The following is a 20,222-nucleotide window of genomic DNA, read 5'->3' on the forward strand; positions in this document are numbered from 1 at the left end:
TGGCACGGTTGTCCCTAGTTCACTTGGATGTTGGGTCTTTAACATGATGAACTGAATCGGGCGGGCCTATATCACGCCTTCAGCGAGTCTCGCTTTGAACTCACTGAAGGGATGAGCAAGTTTGGCCGCCCACGAGCGCGGGAGGCCACAACCTCTTTTTTCTGTTATTTTGTTTATGTTTAATTTTTAATTTTTTTCTTTTATTTTTTAAACTTTAAAATATTCTGAATATATATATATATATATATATATATATTGCAAAAAACACTCTTAAAAATGTTTGAAAAAGGTTGAACAAGCCTCGGGCAGCGCGGGAGACGGAGGCGATGTCTCATTACTCGCCCCCACTCTCCTGTCACCGCCCAGGCGCACTGTTCCCACCGCTCCCTCTCTCTCCCTCACCGCCCCTCCCTCTCCTCCCCTCTGCTCCGATGGCTCTGCCACGCCCACCGCCGCACCGCCCTCTAACCCTGGTCGACCAGCGCGTCTCCAGCATCCAGGAGCGCTGGCTAGCCGGGCACCAGAACTTAGGCCGTGAGCTGGCCTCGGCGCTGCGGGCGCCGTCCCCCATCAGCTGCCAGCCTCCACGAGCGTCGGCGCCGGTCAATACGGTGCTGGCCGCTCCTGCTCCGCCGCTGATTCCGGACCTCGTGGTCCTGGGCTCGGCGCCGGCGCCGTCGACGGACCCGCCCCTTGTTGGGACACTATTGGTCTCGGGGTTTTCTTGACGGGGCCGATTCCGCAGGCCGTCGCCGAGGCCGGCTCGTCCTTTGCTCCGCCACCTCTATCGTTCCCGCCGGGGTTTTCACCCCGGCCTCGGTTCGCCGCGGCTGCGCGTGCTCCGGTGAGTCAAATCCCCAACAAACTTGCTCCTAGATGTAAATTAGCGGTTAATTTCTTAGGCATGTGCTAGGATTGATAGGAATCTAGCAGATCCGATTGGAGGCGATCCCAATTGAATCCAATCCGACTGATCTATTCTTGTTTTGTACAGTGCGTGTGCTATTGCTTGTGTTCATGCTAGAATGCTAGTAGCTGTGTTACATGCTAGATTCATGTTCATACTAGGGCGAGTGCTACTACATGCTAGATTTGTGCTACATGCTAGTAGCTGTGTTCATGCTAGAATCATGTTCATGTTGAGTGATGAATGCTAGGATCATGTTGACTGATAGCATGCTCATGTTAGGATCATGTCCTTGTTTCATGTTGCATGTTGAAGCTAGGGTTTGTGCCATGATTGGATGTTATACATGCATGTAGTAGGATGGTCCCAAATCTGCATGGCTGCACATGGGTTCTATTGGCACTTTCTATTGCTATTTTTAGATGTTTCCTTGTTTAGGATTGTGCAGTTATCAGTACCAGTTGCAGCAAAGAGGATGCCACTGATCAGTGACTTGCCCAACAGCAAGGGTCATTGATAAGTGGCATTTGCCCCTATCAATGGCACTTATCAATGGCGCTTGCTATTGGGCAAGTCACTGATCAGTGTCATTGATCAGTGCCATTTGCACTACAACAAGTAGATTAGTGCTCTTGCCCAACACCAAGTGCCACTGATCAGTGCCATTTGGCCATGAGCACATGCCACTGATCAGTGGACTTGCTGTTGGGCAAGTCCACTGATCAGTGGCACTTGCTGTTGGGCATGTCGACTGATCAGTGGCATTTGCTTGCTTGCTTGCTTGCTTTGTTTGATACTAATACTTGTCATGTTGCCTGACAACATACTGAAGACTGACTGGGATGTGGCGGGTGGAGGAGCTCAGGTCGTGGCCGGAGCTGAGTGCGCCGAGGATTTCATCCCCACGAACAGGTGGCTCGGGACACTGGACCTGCCTGGCAGGATCGCCTTCATCAGCGTGCCTCGTTCAAGGGGACGATCTCCGAGGCAGGGACATGAGGAGGGGGCCAGGGAGCCAATGAGATTCTACGCACAGATCAAGGACAACGAGGACCTAGCCATGCTCGTCGTCCCTCCTAAGTTCGTGGAGGTGATGAACACCTAGCTGGTCATCAAGCGACTCCCGCGCGTGGTCAGGCTCTCAGCCAACAAGAGGTGCGTGTTCTGGGTGCAGGTCCAGAACTTCGAGGGCCAGCTGGTGCTTGGCCGGGGGTGGAACTACTTCTGCCGCCGTCACAAGATCGTCCTCGGCGACCTTGTCGTTGTGCGCATCTCTGGACTGGGACTGAAGGTTCAGATCTACAACCATGACTCATTGGTGATGTGCAGGTACCGTTGCAGCAGGCACAACTGCCTTGGTGGCATCTAGCAAGCTATGTAGTTAAGTTAAGTCAGGTGTTAGTGGAGAACTTTTAGGGTGTGTGGCGAGACTTGTGCTGGGAACATGTTCATATTTTGGCCAGGTGCAGCACCCTGGCACAGCAGGAAAGGAGGATGCCCCTGCTCTTAATCTAGACTATGCTATCTAGTTAAGTAGTTTGCTGTCATTACATTGCTTGCTTTGTTTGATCTTGCTGTTGTGATGTTGCTGTTGTGCTGATCATGTGTGGTGGTAAGGCCATCACATTTGAATGGGGTGAGCAGAACACAAACGTTGTTTGCAACCAAACAGCTGAAGTTTGCATCTGCTCACACCCTAAGCACAAATGCGGGCAACCAAACAGCAGGGGCTAAGTCCCTCTCGATGCGATGCAGGCAACCAAATAGGTTGTATCTGCTGCATATGAGGCTGTATTTCAGCAACCAGGCTGGATTGAGATGGACATGCAATGCAGGTACTGTTCCAAACTGCAACCAAACACGCCCATATAGGATCCACCATCACACAGGGGGTCTGAATCGGGTAATATCCAATTTGAGGCAATTGGCGAGCGGTGACCCGGCCCAGCCCTTTAACGTGTTGCAGGGTTTTCGGTTTTGGGAACCTTCTAGAGTTTACAAGATAAATTCAAAAAAAATCTAGATTTTCCAAGATGGTTTTTTCTAGATTTAGGAACCTTGTAGAAGGTTCCCCGAATCGGTTTCCAAGTTTCATTTTCATTTTCATAGTTTTTAGTATCTTTTTTTCCCTTATTTTGTACATTTTTCTTCTTTATTTTTCTTTTTGACTTATTCTTTTATATTTATTATTTCAAATTTATTTTCCTTTTTTAAGTTTATATTTCGAAAATTGTTCAGAAACTTAAAAAAGTAGTCATGCCTTTATAAAACATTCAATAGTTTTAAAAATGATCATGTTTTCAAAAATTATTTATAAAATACTTTTTTGCATTTTTTCAAAAAAATTTAATGAATTTCAAAGAATGTTCTCATATTTGTAAAATTGTTCAGAATGCTTTTGTTCAGAATTTTCAGAACATTTTAAGGAATGACAAGGATTTCAACAATTGTTCCTGATTTCAAAAAATGTTCAAAAAGTACAAAAAAATATTCGATATTTCAGAAAGGTTCAAAATTACAAAAATTCACGTATTCAAAAATTGGTCGCGCTTCAATTTCCTTTGGGATTTTCAAAATTGTTCTCCATTTCGAAATTTGTTCTAAAAATTTAAAATATGTGCATGATTATAAAAATTGTTCATGTTCTGAAAGTTTGTTCACAGATTTGATGATTTTTTTCCTGTTTACGAAAAAAGTTAGGCAAATTGAAAGTGTGTTCGCCATTTTCGAAAATTGTCGGGGTTGTCAATTTTTTTCATAAGTTCAGAAAATTACTTCAATTTTGGAATATTGTTCGGTATTATGTAAAGTAGTGTTAAGTTTGCTACTGCTATTAGTTTTTAACCATTGCTATGTATATCTGTCACAAGTTGTCTTCGGACATAGTGGCTAGCAGTGAGCGTGCGTGAGTGGCAGGCGCGGGTCCGAATCCCAGCTACCACGAACAACCTTTTTACAACTTTTCACCATCGCATACGCGGCGCACCACAATGGGCTAGCCCAGTTGGGCGCACCCCCTACGATGGGGCATGTACTTGCCGCAGAATGCATGAGAGAACTATTTCTCGCCTTAAGCGAGCTGAAACTCGTTGAAGGCTCAACACTAATGGGGCCGGCCAGACCCAGCTATCACGAACAACCTTTTTACTACTTTTAACCATCACATACGCGGTGCGCCACAATCGGCCGGCCCAGTCGGGCGCACCCTGTGCCGATGGGGCATGTATTTGCTGCAGAATGCGCGCGGGATCTATTTCTCGCCTTAAGCGACCTGAAAGAGGATAACTCGCTGAAGGCTCGACACTAATTGGTCCGACTGTTCATGCACATGTACAGTAAAAGAAAAAGTGCAAAGAGAAAATAGAGCGCATCAGGAAATCGAACCCTGGCTTTGGCGCAATGGCGTTTGACGCCTAGACCATCCTTTGGTTCATTACATTGTAGTAGGATGAGGCAACTTAAGTCCAAATGAGTCGTGGTTTTCACTGTTTGTTCTCTATTTTTTGTTGGTTTTTTTCTTCTTCTCCATTTTTGTTTTTTCTTATGTTTGTTTTTGTTTTCACTCTACATTTTCATATATGTCAAAAAATAATAATAAGTGATCAACATTTTTTGCATACATGCTCAACATTTTCCGAACGCTTATTCAACATTTGCAAAATACTTTTTCAACATTTTAATACTTATTCAACACTTTTCAAATACCCGTTCAATATTTTTTAATACTTAATTTAACATTTTCTAATACTTGTTCAACATTTTTAATACTTAGTCAATATTTTAAAATAGTTGTTCAAAATTTTTTAAATACTCGTACAATAATTTTTAATACTTATTCAACATTTGTCATATATTTATTCAACATTTTTAATACTTGTTCAACATTTTCAACTACTTTTTCAACATTTTGTCAATTCTTTTTCAATATTTTTTAATACTTATTCAACATTTTTCAAATACTCGTTCACATGTTTCGAATGTGTTTTTGAAGAGTGTTATATATAAATGAAGGCAAAAATACTAACTGAACTGGAAATGGTTTGTGTTTCAAAGTTTAGTTCCATGGCATTTATTTGCATGGCTTAAAGTAAGAAGTCAGGTCATCTCAAATGTGTCTTGCACTTGCATATTGTTTGGAAGACTACGGCTGTAAGAAGCAAGCTAATGCCGATCATGGTGCAGGTTCGTAAACCACAACTGGTAGGGCTCCTTTGATTTGAAGAAATTCTATATAAAAGATGGAGGATTAAAATTCTTATGAATATTTTCTACAATTGACCCCTTAACCTATAGGATTGGATTCCATATAAATCTTTCCGATGAAATATTTTGTACTACATTTCAAAGAAAATCTAACATCCGCTCCAACTTCTTTTTACAATATCTTTCTTTTTTCTGTGGCATCAAACACTATTGGATTTAAGTGGATGTGCCACTTCAATCATATACTTTTTCCATTGTTGTATTTTCAGAATCCTGCAAAAGAAAGAGGCGGCCCGTTAGCGGATTCTCATTGGAATGCATCAGCCTTATGTAGAGGGCAAATAGAAGAAAAAAAATAATACGTTATGCAATAGCAGCGCAGAACATGAGATTGGAAAATAGCTCATGAGAAACACAAATAGAGATTACATGGTACGTTATGCAGCAGACAAACACAAATAGCTCATGAGAATATACTGCCTTGGCAAACTTGAACCTTAGCAAACCATTCGAAAGAATCATCTCCAATCACCACAATGGCATTCAAATGCGACTCGCAGAAACTCATCACACCTATTTCCCATTACACAAGCTCCAGTAATAATTGGCATCAACACACGAACTGAAACACCGAGAAAATGTACAGTTTCTTCTATTATGGACTACAAATGTACATGAGTAACAGGACTGCAAGCTAGTTTTGACACTAACACCGGGTGGACACAACCTTCTGTTCTTTTGTACGCCATTCTGTTGTACGTCCTTCATGAAACAAATGGAAGTAACTACTAATGGCTATAAAATTCATATGTAGTAATCAAACTTTGAGGCCTATGTGGCGCAAGGACAGTGTGGTGGTCGGCCTGGCTTACCTCGGAGCAGCCAGACGTCTTCTGCAGATCCACGAACAATCAGATGAACTATCTAATCAAGATTAAAAGAACACCAGTGCCTCCTCCAGAAACTGAGAGCTACAGCTAACTAGGATTTCCGGAAGTAGTCATTTGCCAAACACAATCATACACAGGCGCACCATCAAATGCACAAGGGGCCTATTGTGGTCTCACGGTCACCCCCACCATGGCTGTGGACTGTGGTGCTTGCACCGGTACCCCGAAGCAACATCTTCGGCACAAGGAACGGGAAGCAATCGACTGTAGACAGTGGGAAGGGAGCAGAAGTGGCACACTTCTCTGGGAGCTTGTCATGGCAAGACGAACATATGGTATGCCCCACAGTGCGCTAAGGAGGAGAAACAACAAATCAGTACATATGCTAATGATTTAGCTAAACTACAACCATAATAATGAACAACACAGGACTTACTTTTTTTCTTCGAGAGTACGCCTAGGCGTACCATAGCTTTATAGAAGGCAGGCTTTCAGTTACAAGAAACTACACTCGCTGCGAACAATGAGAGTAGCGCAAACACCACACGAAAGACAAACAACACCGCAAAGCAAACTACAACGCAGAAGAGCCTATCCAATCTGGAACACAACACCGTGTCTCGACCAACGCCGAACACCTCCGAAGACCACCAACTTCCGCAGAACTTCACTTGTCGACGCACCATCCACTCTTATCGCCTAAGAGGAATTGGCAAGTGGGTGGCAGGACTCGATCTGCTCCGAGAAAGACGCCGTCTTGGACACACCGGCGATGGGCGTACTGTAACGCCCCGAGACCGTTGCGCCAGGTGTCTTCCAGTTATTCGCTGTTGTTGTCTTGTCATTTGTTTACGTGTCATGCATTTCATATCATGTCATCATGTACATCGCATTTGCATACATGTTTGTCTCATGCATCCGAGCATTTTCCCCGTTGTCCGTTTTGCAATCCGGCGCTCCTATGTCACCCGGTGTCCCCTTTTGCCTCTTTGCGTGTGCGGGTGTTAAACGTTCTCGGATTGGACCGAGACTTGCCAAGTGGCCTTGGTTTACTACCCGTAGACCGCCTGTCATGTTTCGTACCATTCGGACTTCGTTTGATACTCCAATGATTAACCGAGGAACCGAGAAGGCCTCGTGTGTGCAGCCCAACACCTCTCCAAAGTGGCCCAAAACCCACCTAAACCCCCTCCATCTTCTAGGCCGTACGATCACGATCGTGTGGCCGCAAACCATGCTCAATTTGGAGCCTCCTAGCTCCCTCTACCTATATATGGCTCTCCCTGAAAATTTGCGCAGTCTAACCCTAGTCCTCTTCCACCTCGCGCCCGGACAAATTTCCCCGCCACCGGCCCGCGCGGCCCGGATCGGGCCCGCGGGGCCCATCTCGTCGGGCCGCCCCTTCCTGCTCGATCCCGAGCCGGGTCAGGCGAGCACCTCGCCGCCCCATGCCTCGCGCCGCCGTTCGCCGGCGCGCTTCGTCGTCGCTACGCCGGTCGCCTCCCGCCGCCGCATCCGCCGCCTCGCTGACGCCTCTACTTCCGTGCCCTGTCGCCTCCTACCTCGCTGGTGGCCCCCCGCCGGAGGTCGCTCCGCCGCCGTCCTTCCTCACGCCGGCGAGCCGCCCTTCATCGGAATCCGCGCCGGCCAGATCCGATCTGGGGAGTGGGATGAGATCCACCACTCCCCCGAACCAAACACCCTCGTCCCCGTTCCGTACTGCGCCGTCCCGGGTTGACTTTTTGCGAGGGTATATTTCTCTCACTACTAGGAAAAGGCCTACTAATGGCGCACCGGTTTTGCCTACTAATGGCGCATCACCGGTGCGCCATTAATAGCACGCCACTAATAATTTTTACTAATGGCGCACCACTAGTGCGCCATTAGTATCTGGTATACTAATGGTGCACCATTCAGTAAACAGGCAGTGCGCCATTAGTTTTGCTCACGGTGCGCCACTAATGTCTGCTATACTAATGGCGCACCACATGGTAGTGCGCCATTAGTAACAATTTTTTTAATTTTTTTTCTTAATCTCAGGTCACTATTTCACCTATGAGATATCCAACACATATATATACAACAAGCATCCATATAACAACGATAGCCAACACACAAGTTCCATCATATATACATACATAGCCAACACATAGTTCCATCGTTACATATTACAAAAGTTTCACATTGTTCATCCAACACCGTTGTCCATCAATTCACAAAAGTTTCACATTGATACAAAATAAAAACACAAATGGAAAAGAAGCACTCCATCCATGCAAGCTTCCGTGAATTAAATTAAATCTGCAAAATGATAAACAAGAAGTTAGAAGAAGAAAAAGAAGAAGACTAGAAGAACACTAGAAGAAGAAGAACACTAGAAGAAGAATAAGATGAATTTTGGAAAAGAAGAAGAATAAGAAGAAGACTATAAGATTATTATGTAAACTTGATCATTTTGTGCTAACATAAGTTATTTTGGAGCTAACCTATAGGAAACTAAGCATATAAGCTCTAAGTTAGTATATTAGAGCCAACTTAGGTAAAATGAAGCTAACCTATGTCATTTTGGAAAAGAAGAAGAATAAGAAAAAGACTATAAGGTTATTATGTAAACTTGATCATTTTGTGCTAACATAAGTTATTTTGGAGCTAACCTATAGGAAACTAAGCATATAAGCTCTAAGTTAGCATATTAGAGCCAACTTAGGTAAAATGAAGCTAACCTATAGGAAACTAAGCATATTAGAGATAACATAGGTAACTAAGTATATATATATCATTTTGGAGATCTGACATACCTGACAAAGTTCAGTTCTCATGCATTGTTTTTCTCCTTCTCCTTCCTCAGCCTGATGCGCCAAGAGCGGCGAGGCGGTGGAGGCAGTGGGATGTAGTCTTCTACCTCAATTGGCGTGGTCATGTCGCCCAGCTGTGGGATCACTGGCGCCACCACCGGTGCGTGGTCATTGTCAGGCAACACCACCATCGCGAGGCCACCTTCAGGCACGACCATCGCTAGGTCATCCTCAGCCACCTCCATCTCTTGCCCATGGTCAGCCACCACCATCTCTTGCCCATGGTCAGCCACCACCATCTCTTGCCCTTGGTCAGCCACCACCAGCGCTATGTCATCCTCAGCCTGATGCCCATCGTCATCCTGCAGCTCCTCATCCCCACTCTGCTCCTCTTCTCCCGCACTCCAGTCCGGATCATCCTTCTTGTTGTCTATGCTGCTGCCAGAATCGCTGCTGCTTTCGCTACAGCCATAGTCGTTGCTGCCTTGGCTGTAGCCATTGTCGCTGCTGCTGCTCCCATTACCTGTTCAAATGCAACAATGACCGTCAACAATCGATGTGAGACAAAGCCAAATGTAGAGGAATAAGAAGAGGAAGAACGTACCGGCATCATAATCTTCAGCGTAGGGCATGCGATGTTGGAAATATGCCCTAGAGGCAATAATAAATAAGTTATTATTATATTTCCTTGTTCATGATAATCGTTTATTATCCATGCTAGAATTGTATTGATAGGAAACTCAGATACATGTGTGGATACATAGACAACACCATGTCCCTAGTAAGCCTCTAGTTGACTAGCTCGTTGATCAATAGATGGTTACGGTTTCCTTACCATGGACATTGGATGTCGTTGATAACGGGATCACATCATTAGGAGAATGATGTGATGGACAAGACCCAATCCTATGCTTAGCTCAAAGATCATGTAGTTCGTATGCTAAAGCTTTTCTAATGTCAAGTATCGTTTCCTTAGACCATGAGATTGTGCAACTCCCGGATACCGTAGGAGTGCTTTGGGTGTGCCAAACGTCACAACATAACTGGGTGACTATAAAGGTGCACTACGGGTATCTCCGAAAGTGTCTGTTGGGTTGGCACGAATCGAGACTGGGATTTGTCACTCCGTGTGACGGAGAGGTATCTTTGGGCCCACTCGGTAGGACATCATCATAATGTGCACAATGTGATCAAGGAGTTGATCACGGGATGATGTGTTACGGAACGAGTAAAGAGACTTGCCGGTAACGAGATTGAACAAGGTATCGGGATACTGACGATCGAATCTCGGGCAAGTATCGTACCGATAGACAAAGGGAATTGTATACGGGATTGATTAAGTCCTTGACATCGTGGTTCATCCGATGAGATCATCGTGGAACACGTGGGAGCCAACATGGGTATCCAGATCCCGCTGTTGGTTATTAACTGGAGAACATCTCGGTCATGTCTGCATGTCTCCCGAACCCGTAGGGTCTACACACTAAGGTTCGATGACGCTAGGGTTATAAAGGAAGTTTGTATGTGGTTACCGAATGTTGTTCGGAGTCCCGGATGAGATCCCGAACGTCACGAGGAGTTCCGGAATGGTCCGGAGGTAAAGATTTATATATGGGAAGTCCTGTTTTGGTCACCGGACAAGTTTCGGGGTCACCGGTATTGTACCGGGATCACCGGAAGGGTCCCGGGGGTCCACCGGGTGGGTCCACCTGCCCCGGGGGGCCACATGGGCTGTAGGGGTGTGCACCTTGGCCTATATGGGCCAAGGGCACCAGCCCCAAGAGGCCCATGCACCAAAGGATAAGGAAAGGAAGAGTCCTAAAGGGGGAAGGCACCTCCGAGGTGCCTTGGGGAGGAGGGACTCCTCCTAGCCGCACCCTTCCTTGGAGGAAGGGCCAAGGCTGGGCCTCCCCCCTCTCCCTTGCCCCTATATATATGTGGGGGGTGGGAGGGCAGCCATACCAATGTTCTGGTGCAGCCCTCCCCTTCTCCCAAGTCCTTCTCCTCTCCCGTGGTGCTTGGCGAAGCTCTGCAGGATTGCCACGCTCCTCCATCACCACCATGCCGTTGTGCTGCTGCTGGATGGAGTCTTACTCAACCTCTCCCTCTCTCCTTGCTGGATCAAGGCGTGGGAGACGTCACCGGGCTGTACGTGTTTTGAACGCGGAGGTGCCGTCCGTTCGGCACTTGGTCATCGGTGATTTGGATCACGACGAGTACGACTCCATCAACCCCGTTCACTTGAACGCTTCCGCTTAACGATCTACAAGGGTATGTAGATGCACTCTCCTTCCCCTCGTTGCTGGTCTCTCCATAGATAGATCTTGGTGACACGTAGGAAACTTTTGAATTTCTGCTACGTTCCCCAACAGTGGCATCATGAGCTAGGTCTATGCGTAGTTTCTATGCACGAGTAGAACACAAAGTAGTTGTGGGCGTTGATTTTGTTCAATATGCTTGCCGTTACTAGTCTTATCTTGATTCGGCGGCATCGTAGGATGAAGCGGCCCGGACCAACCTTACACGTATGCTTACGTGAGACCGGTTCCACCGACTGACATGCACTAGTTGCATTAGGTGGCTGGCGGGTGTCTGTCTCTCCCACTTTAGTCGGATCGGATTTGATGAAAAGGGTCCTTATGAAGGGTAAATAGCAATTGGCATATCACGTTGTGGTTTTTGCGTAGGTAAGAAACATTCTTGCTAGAAACCCATAGTAGCCACGTAAAACATGCAAACAACAATTAGAGGACGTCTAACTTGTTTTTGGAGGGTATGCTATGTGATGTGATATGGCCAAAAGGATGTGATGAATGATATATGTGATGTATGAGATTGATCATGTTCTTGTAATAGGAATCACGACTTGCATGTCGATGAGTATGACAACCGGCAGGAGCCATAGGAGTTGTCTTAATTTATTTATGACCTGCGTGTCAACATAAACGTCATGTAATTACTTTACTTTATTGCTAACCGTTAGCTGTAGTAGTAGAAGTAATAGATGACGTGACAACTTCATGGAGACACGATGATGGAGATCATGATGATGGAGATCATGGTGTCATGCCGGTGACAAGATGATCATGGAGCCCCAAGATGGAGATCAAAGGAGCTATATGATATTGGCCATATCATGTCACTATTATTTGATTGCATGTGATGTTTATCATGTTTATACATCTTGTTTACTTAGAACGACGGTAGTAAATAAGATGATCCCTCATTAAAAATTTCAAGAAAGTGTTCCCCCTAACTGTGCACCGTTGCGACAGTTCGTTGTTTCAATGCACCACGTGATGATCGGGTGTTTGATTCAAACGTTCACATACAACGGGTGTAAGACAGATTTACACATGCAAACACTTAGGTTGACTTGACGAGCCTAGCATGTGTATAGACATGGCCTCGGAACACAGAAGACCGAAAGGTCGAGCATGAGTCGTATAGAAGATACGATCAACATGAAGATGTTCACCGACGTTGACTAGTCCGTCTCACGTGATGATCGGACACGGCCTAGTTGACTCGGATCATGTAATCACTTAGATGACTAGAGGGATGTCTATCTGAGTGGGAGTTCATAAGATGAACTTAATTATCCTGAACATAGTCAAAAGATCTTAGCAAATTATGTCGTAGCTCGCGCTTCAATTCTACTGTTTAGATATGTTCCTAGAGAAAATTTAGTTGAAATTTGATAGTAGCAATTATGCGAACTAGGTCCGTAAACTGAGGATTGTCCTCATTGCTTCATAGAAGGCTTATGTCCTTAATGCACCGCTCAGTGTGCTGAACCTCGAACGTTGTCTGCGGATGTTGCGAACATCTGACATACACATTTTGAAAACTACGTGATAGTTCAGTTAAACGGTTTAGAATTGAGGCACCGAAGACGGTTTTGAAACGTCGCAAACATATGAGATGTTTTGAGGGCTGAAATTGGGATTTCAGGCTTGTGCCCATGTCAAAAGTTATAAGACCTCCGACGATTTTCTTAGCCTACAAACTAAGGAGAAAAGCTCAATTGTTGTGCTTGTGCTCAGATTGTCTGAGTACAACAATCGCTTGAATCGAGTGGGAGTTGATCTTCCAGATGAAATAGTGATGGTTCTCCGAAGTCATTACCACCAAGCTGCTAGAGCTTCGTGATGAACTATGATATACCAGGGACATATATGATGATCCTTGAGATATTCCCGATGTTTGGCACCGCGAAAGTAGAAATCAAGAAGGAGCATCAATTGTTGATGGTTGGTGAAACCACTAGTTTCAAGAAGGGCAAGGGCACGAAGGGATACTTCACGAAACGGCAATTCAGCTGCTGCTCTAGTGAAGAAACCCAAGGTTGAACCCAAACCCGAGACTAAGTGCTTCTATAATAAGGGGAATAGCCACTGGAGCAGAATTACCCTAGATACTTGGTAGATAAGAAGGCTGGCAAGGTCGATAGAAGTATATTGGATATACATTATGTTAATGTGTACTTTACTAGTACTCCTAGTAGCACCAGGGTATTAGATACCGTTCGGTTGCTAATTGTTAGTAACTCGAAATAAAAGCTACGGAATAAACGGAGACTAGCTAAAGGTGAGCTGACGATGTGTGTTGGAAGTGTTTCTAAGGTTGATATGATCAAGCATCGCACGCTCCCTCTACCATCGAGATTGGTATTAAAACCTAAATAATTGTTATTTGGTGTTTGCGTTGAGCATAGACATGATTGGATTATGTCTATCGCGTACGGTTATTCATTTAAGGAGAATAATGGTTACTCTGTTTATTTGAATAATACCTTCAATGGTCTTACGCCTAAAATGAATGGTTCATTGAAATCTCGATCATAGTGATACACATGTTCATGCCAAAAGATATAAGATAGTAATGATAGTACCACCTACTTGTGGCACTGGCACTTAAGTCATATCGGTATAAAACGCATGAAGAAACTCCATGTTGATGGATCTTTGGGCTCACTCGTTTTGAAAAGTTTGAGACATGCGAACCATGTCTATTGGTGTATATGCATGAAGAAACTCCATGCAAATGGACCGTTTGGACTCACTTGATCTTGAATCACTTGAGACATGCAAATCATACCACATGGGCAAGATGACTGAAAGCCTCGTTTTAGTAAGACGGAACAAGATAGAAACTCGTTGGAAGTAACACATTTTGATGTGTGCAGTCCAATGAGTGCTGAGGCGTATAGTGGATATCGTTATGTTCTTCACAGATGATTTGAGTAGATGTTGAGTATATTTACTTGATGAATCACGAGTCTGAATTATTGAAAGGTTCAAGTAATTTCAGGGTGAAGTTGAAAGATCATCGTGACAAGAGGATAAAATATCTATGATATGATCATAGAGATGAATATCTGACTTACGAGTTTGGCACAGAATTAAGACATTGTGGAAATTGTTTCACAACTAATACAGCCTGGAACACCATAGTGTGATGGTCTGTCCGAACATCATAACTGCACCCCTATTGGATATGATGCATACCATGATGTCTCTTATCGAATTACCATGATAGTTCATGGGTTAGGCATTAGAGACAACCACATTCACTTTAAATAGGGCACCACGTAATTACGATGAGACGACACCGTATGAACTATGGTTTAGAGAAACCTAAGCTGTCATTTCTTAAAAGTGTGGGGCTGCGACGCTTATGTGAAAAAGTTTCAAGATGATAAGCTCGAACCCAAAGCGGATAAATGCATCTTCATAGGACACCCAAAACAGTTGGGTATACCTCCTATCTCAGATCCGAAAGCAATTAGGGATTGTTTCTAGAATCGGGTCCTTTCTCGAGAAAAGTTTCTCTCGAAAGAATTGAGTGGGAGGATGGTGGAGACTTGATGAGGTTATTGAACCGTCTCTTCAACTAGTGTGTGGCAGGGCACAGGAAGTTGTTCCTGTGGCACCTACACCAATTGAAGTGGAAGCTTATGATATTGATCATGAGACTTCGGATCAAGTCACTCCCAGACCTTGTAGGATGACAAGGATGCGTACTACTTCAGAGTGGTACGTAATCCTATCTTGGAAGTCATGTTGCTAGACAACAATGAACCTACGAGCTATGGAGAAGCGATGGTGGGCCTGGATTCCAAAATGGCTCGAGGCCATATAATCCGAGAGAGGATCCATATATGAAAACAAAGTGAAGACTTTGGAAGAACTACTTGATGGTCGTAAGGCTGTTAGGTACATATGGGTTTTAAAAGGAAGACGGACAATGATGGTAAGTATCACCATTAAGAAAGCTCGACTTATCATTAAGAAGTTTCCTGACAAGTTCAAGGAGTTTACTACGATGAGACTTTCTCACTCGTAGCGATGCTAAGAGTCTGTTGGAATTATATTAGCGATTACTGCATTATTTATGAAATCTTGCAAATAGGATGTCAAAACATTGTTTCCTCGACGATTTTCTAGAGGAAAGGTTGTATGTGATACAACCGGAAGGTTTTGTCAATCCTGAAAGATGCTAATAAGTATGCAAAGCTCCAGCAATCCCTCTAAGGACTGGAGTAAGCAACTCGGAGTTGGAATGTACGCTTTGATGAGATGATCAAAGATTTTGGGTTTATACAAAGTTTATGAGAAACTTGTATTTCCAAAGAAGTGAGTGGGAGCACTATAGAATTTCTGATGAATATATGTTGTTGACATATTGTTGATCAGAAATGACGTAGAATTTCTGGAAAGCATATAGGGTTATTTGGAAAGTGTTTTTCAATGGAAAGCCTGGATTAAGCTACTTGAGCATTGAGCATCAAGATCTATAAGGATAGATCAAAACGCTTAATGGTACTTTCAAATGAGCACATACCTTGACATGATCTTGAAGGTGTTCAAGATGGATCAGTCAAAGAAGGAGTTCTTGCCTGAGTTGTAAGGTACAAAGTTAAGACTTAAAGCTCGACCACGGCAGAATAGAGAGAAAGGACGAAGGTCATCCCCTATGCTTAAGACATAGGCTCTACAGTATGCTATGCTGTGTACCGCACCTGAAGTGTGCCTTGCCATGAGTCAGTCAAGGGGTACAAGAGTGATCCAAGAATGGATCACAGGACAGCGGTCAAAGTTATCCTTAGTAGCTAGTGGACTAAGGAATTTTCTCGATTATGGAGGTGATAAAGAGTTCGACGTAAAGAGTTACGTCGATGCAATCTTAACACCTATCCGGATAGCTCTGAGTAGAGATGCCGGATACGTATAATGGAGCAACAATTTAGAATAGCTCCAAGTAGAACAGTTATTTGGAATAGCTCCAAATAGAACATGGTAGCTGCATCTAGGAGATGACATAGAGATTTGTAAAGCACACACAGATCTGAAGGGTTCAGACCCGTTGACTGAAACCTCTCTCACAAGTAACATGATCAAACCCAGAACTCATTGAGTGTTAATCACATGGCAATGTGAACTAGATTATTGACTCTAGTAAACTCTTTTGGTAGTAGTCACATGGGGATGTGACCTGTGAGTGTTAATCACATGACGATGTGAACTAGATTATTGACTCTAGTGCAAGTGGGAGACTGTTGGAAATTTGCCCTAGAGGCAATAATAAATAAGTTATTATTATATTTCCTTGTTCATGATAATCGTTTATTATGCATGCTAGAATTGTATTGATAGGAAACTCAGATACATGTGTGGATACATAGACAACACCATGTCCCTAGTAAGCCTCTAGTTGACTAGCTCGTTGATCAATAGATGGTTACGGTTTCCTGACCATGGACATTGGATGTCGTTGATAACGGGATCACATCATTAGGAGAATGATGTGATGGACAAGACCCAATCCTATGCTTAGCTCAAAGATCATGTAGTTCGTATGCTAAAGCTTTTCTAATGTCAAGTATCATTTCCTTAGACCATGAGATTGTGCAACTCCCGGATACCGTAGGAGTGCTTTGGGTGTGCCAAACGTCACAACGTAACTGGGTGACTATAAAGGTGCACTACGGGTATCTCCGAAAGTGTCTGTTGGGTTGGCACGAATCGAGACTGGGATTTGTCACTCCGTGTGACGGAGAGGTATCTCTGGGCCCACTCGGTAGGACATCATCATAATGTGCACAATGTGATCAAGGAGTTGATCACGGGATGATGTGTTACGGAACGAGTAAAGAGACTTGCCGGTAACGAGATTGAACAAGGTATCGGGATACTGACGATCGAATCTTGGGCAAGTATCGTACCGATAGACAAAGGGAATTGTATACGGGATTGATTAAGTCCTTGACATCGTGGTTCATCCGATGAGATCATCGTGGAACATGTGGGAGCCAACATGGGTATCCAGATCCCGCTGTTGGTTATTAACTGGAGAACATCTCGGTCATGTCTGCATGTCTCCCGAACCCGTAGGGTCTACACACTTAAGGTTCGATGACGCTAGGGTTATAAAGGAAGTTAGTATGTGGTTACCGAATGTTGTTCGGAGTCCCGGATGAGATCCCGGACGTCACGAGGAGTTCCGGAATGGTCCAGAGGTAAAGATTTATATATGGGAAGTCCTGTTTTGGTCACCGGACAAGTTTCGGGGTCACCGGTATTGTACCGGGACCACCGGAAGGGTCCCGGGGGTCCACCGGGTGGGGCCACCTGCCCCGGGGGGCCACATGGGCTGTAGGAGTGTGCACCTTGGCCTATATGGGCCAAGGGCACCTGCCCCAAGAGGCCCATGCGCCAAAGGATAAGGAAAGGAAGAGTCCTAAAGGGGGAAGGCACCTCCGAGGTGCCTTGGGGAGGAGGGACTCCTCCTAGCCGCACCCTTCCTTGGAGGAAGGGCCAAGGCTGTGCCTCCCCCCCTCTCCCTTGCCCCTATATATATGTGGGGGGTGGGAGGGCAGCCATACCAATGTTCTGGTACAACCCTCCCCTTCTCCCAAGTCCTTCTCCTCTCCCGTGGTGCTTGGCGAAGCCCTGTAGGATTGCCACGCTCCTCCACCACCACCATGCCGTTGTGCTGCTGCTGGATGGAGTCTTCCTCAACCTCTCCCTCTCTCCTTGCTGGATCAAGGCGTGGGAGACGTCACCGGGCTGTACGTGTGTTGAACGCGGAGGTGCCATCCGTTCGGCACTTGGTCATCGGTGATTTGGATCACGACGAGTACGACTCCATCAACCCCGTTCACTTCAACGCTTCCGCTTAGCGATCTACAAGGGTATGTAGATGCACTCTCCTTCCCCTTGTTGCTGGTCTCTCCATAGATAGATCTTGGTGACACGTAGGAAAATTTTGAATTTCTGCTACGTTCCCCAACATGCGACACATAGTCGCGTTGAACACCTTCACGATGAGCATGGTGGCGTCGTCGTCGTACCTGAAGAGAAGGAAGTACCCCGGCCGCAGGTCGTAGGCACGGTAGAACTTCTCCCACCAATGAGACAAGTACATGTGGCCCTCCTTGATCACCAACTCCACATCCCACAGCCTGCGAAACCCGCTGGCGGCCTGTCGCAGCTTCACATTATTTGGCGGATCTTCACCCATCAGCATGTTCATAAAACTGTCAGGCAGCCTCTGCAGTTTGGGACAATGAGTGCTGTAGCAAACAACAGATATCATAATGATATGGGTGAAGGGGAGATCTCTCGTTTTATATACCTGCGTCATGGATGATACCGAAGTCCCAAGTATGATAGTGAAGAACTCGGAAGCATCCAACTCGTACTACGGTGTCGCAGAGCGGCGGTGGCTGCTTCCCGCCATCTCTGATAAGCAGCAGAAGAGACCAATTAATACCCTTACAATAGATCATAAAACATGCATGATAACAGGCATCACAAGTAATTCAGAGGCATCACAAGTAATTCAGAAATTCTGAAACAAGCCTTTCAATGTACGAACTTGAAAGAACTACTGAGGCTTCTGCGACAGTTCAGAAAAGTAATGATCAATTCTCTCTATTTCTGTTTCTAGTTCACATAGTTTGATAACTTGGATGCACAACGGCTATTGGTGCAGTATTAGGTTCCATATCATGTAGAAGAAAAAAAGATAGGTGACAATAGCAAGCACACATCTGAGCAGACATTAGCAATATATGACAGAAATGTACATGCTGATTAACAAGCTTGGGCTTAGCAGTAATATTCTGAGAAAATATTTTCTTGAAGCCTGAACAAGTGGCTTTCCTTTTTATAAACAGAACCAAAACCATGACACAATCACTTGACAACATCTATTGACTACATTAGATGGAGAACTACTCAAGCGGTGCAAGCAAGCAAAATTGCCAAGCTAGTGCACCAAGTCCAAATTCAGTTAAAGCAAGCTCTTCCTACTGCAAGGATATTGAGCTTTCGAATTGTAGAGAATTTGTTGCTTTCACTTGCCATAATCTACTCCAGCTAGTTGCTGCAAGTGGGTGCAATTATAAATTGCATGGCTACAGAAAATATGAGGACGAGCAAGTGGGTGCAATTATAAACTCACTTACAGTAACAAGCAAGCACATCAAAATCTGAACCAGTATCTGAGCTAGTACTCCAAACTGTATGTAAAATGTGCTCCTACTAAAAAAACAGGACATTGTGCCTGTCAAATATGCAGTTCTCCTTATCAACCTACCTAGCAGTAACAAAACCAAAAAAACTCATGCGGCACCTACATGAGTAGCAGGAGTATTTCTGAATTGTGATGCTAGGTTATTAATTTCTTACAGAGTGCACCATTTAAAGGCATTGATGTGATTATTTCTCTGCAATTATGTATGCTAAACTAGCAAGGTTATATTTAAAGGCATTTACAGAGTGCACCATTTAAAGGCATTAATTATGTATCCTAAACTAGCAAGCTGTTAACATGTCACTTGATAAAACATGGAGAAAACTACCTAAAGAGATGCAAAGCCTGCTTTGAAGAACGATTTAGAGAATAATAAGAAGCCACACAAAGCTAACAGCAGCAAATTAGCACCAGGCAGAAGCAAAAGGGAACGAATTACTACTACCCTTTACACTAGCACTGACCCTTCACAGTAGCAAAAGATGTCTACGTACTCGCACCATTCGTCCATCCATCTAGCAAGCAACTAGCACAATTCAACCAACCATCAAGCAAACCATCTACTACCTAACATCAACACACATCCATCTATCCAACATCCATTGATCCATGTAAATAGCAGCATGGACAAGAGAGGAACAGGGAACAGAGAGATGAAAAAGGAACATGGAGGTGAGTAAGGAAGAGGGGCTGACGGCGGGAGGTGGCGACGATGGTCACGGCACCGTCCTTGGTTCGCTGGCTGCTGCTGGGGAGACCGGAGGCGAAGGACGGCAGGGGTCGGCGGGGTGGGTGCGTCCGTCGGGGCCGAGGCCGCCGGCTGCTGCATGGGTCGAAAGAGGCGCTCGCTCGTCTGAGGTGGAGGAGAGGAGCGGGCGGCGGGGC

At 44.9% G+C, this 20,222-nt stretch overlaps 1 pseudogene; it reads left to right on the plus strand.

Moving 5' to 3' along the window:
• The first annotated feature begins 1,715 nt into the window (after positions 1–1,715).
• LOC119271747 overlaps positions 1,716–20,222 on the plus strand; it is a 32,309-nt pseudogene continuing 13,802 nt past the window's right edge.

Source organism: Triticum dicoccoides, chromosome 3A, assembly GCF_002162155.2.
Source record: "Triticum dicoccoides isolate Atlit2015 ecotype Zavitan chromosome 3A, WEW_v2.0, whole genome shotgun sequence".
NCBI lineage: Eukaryota > Viridiplantae > Streptophyta > Magnoliopsida > Poales > Poaceae > Triticum > Triticum dicoccoides.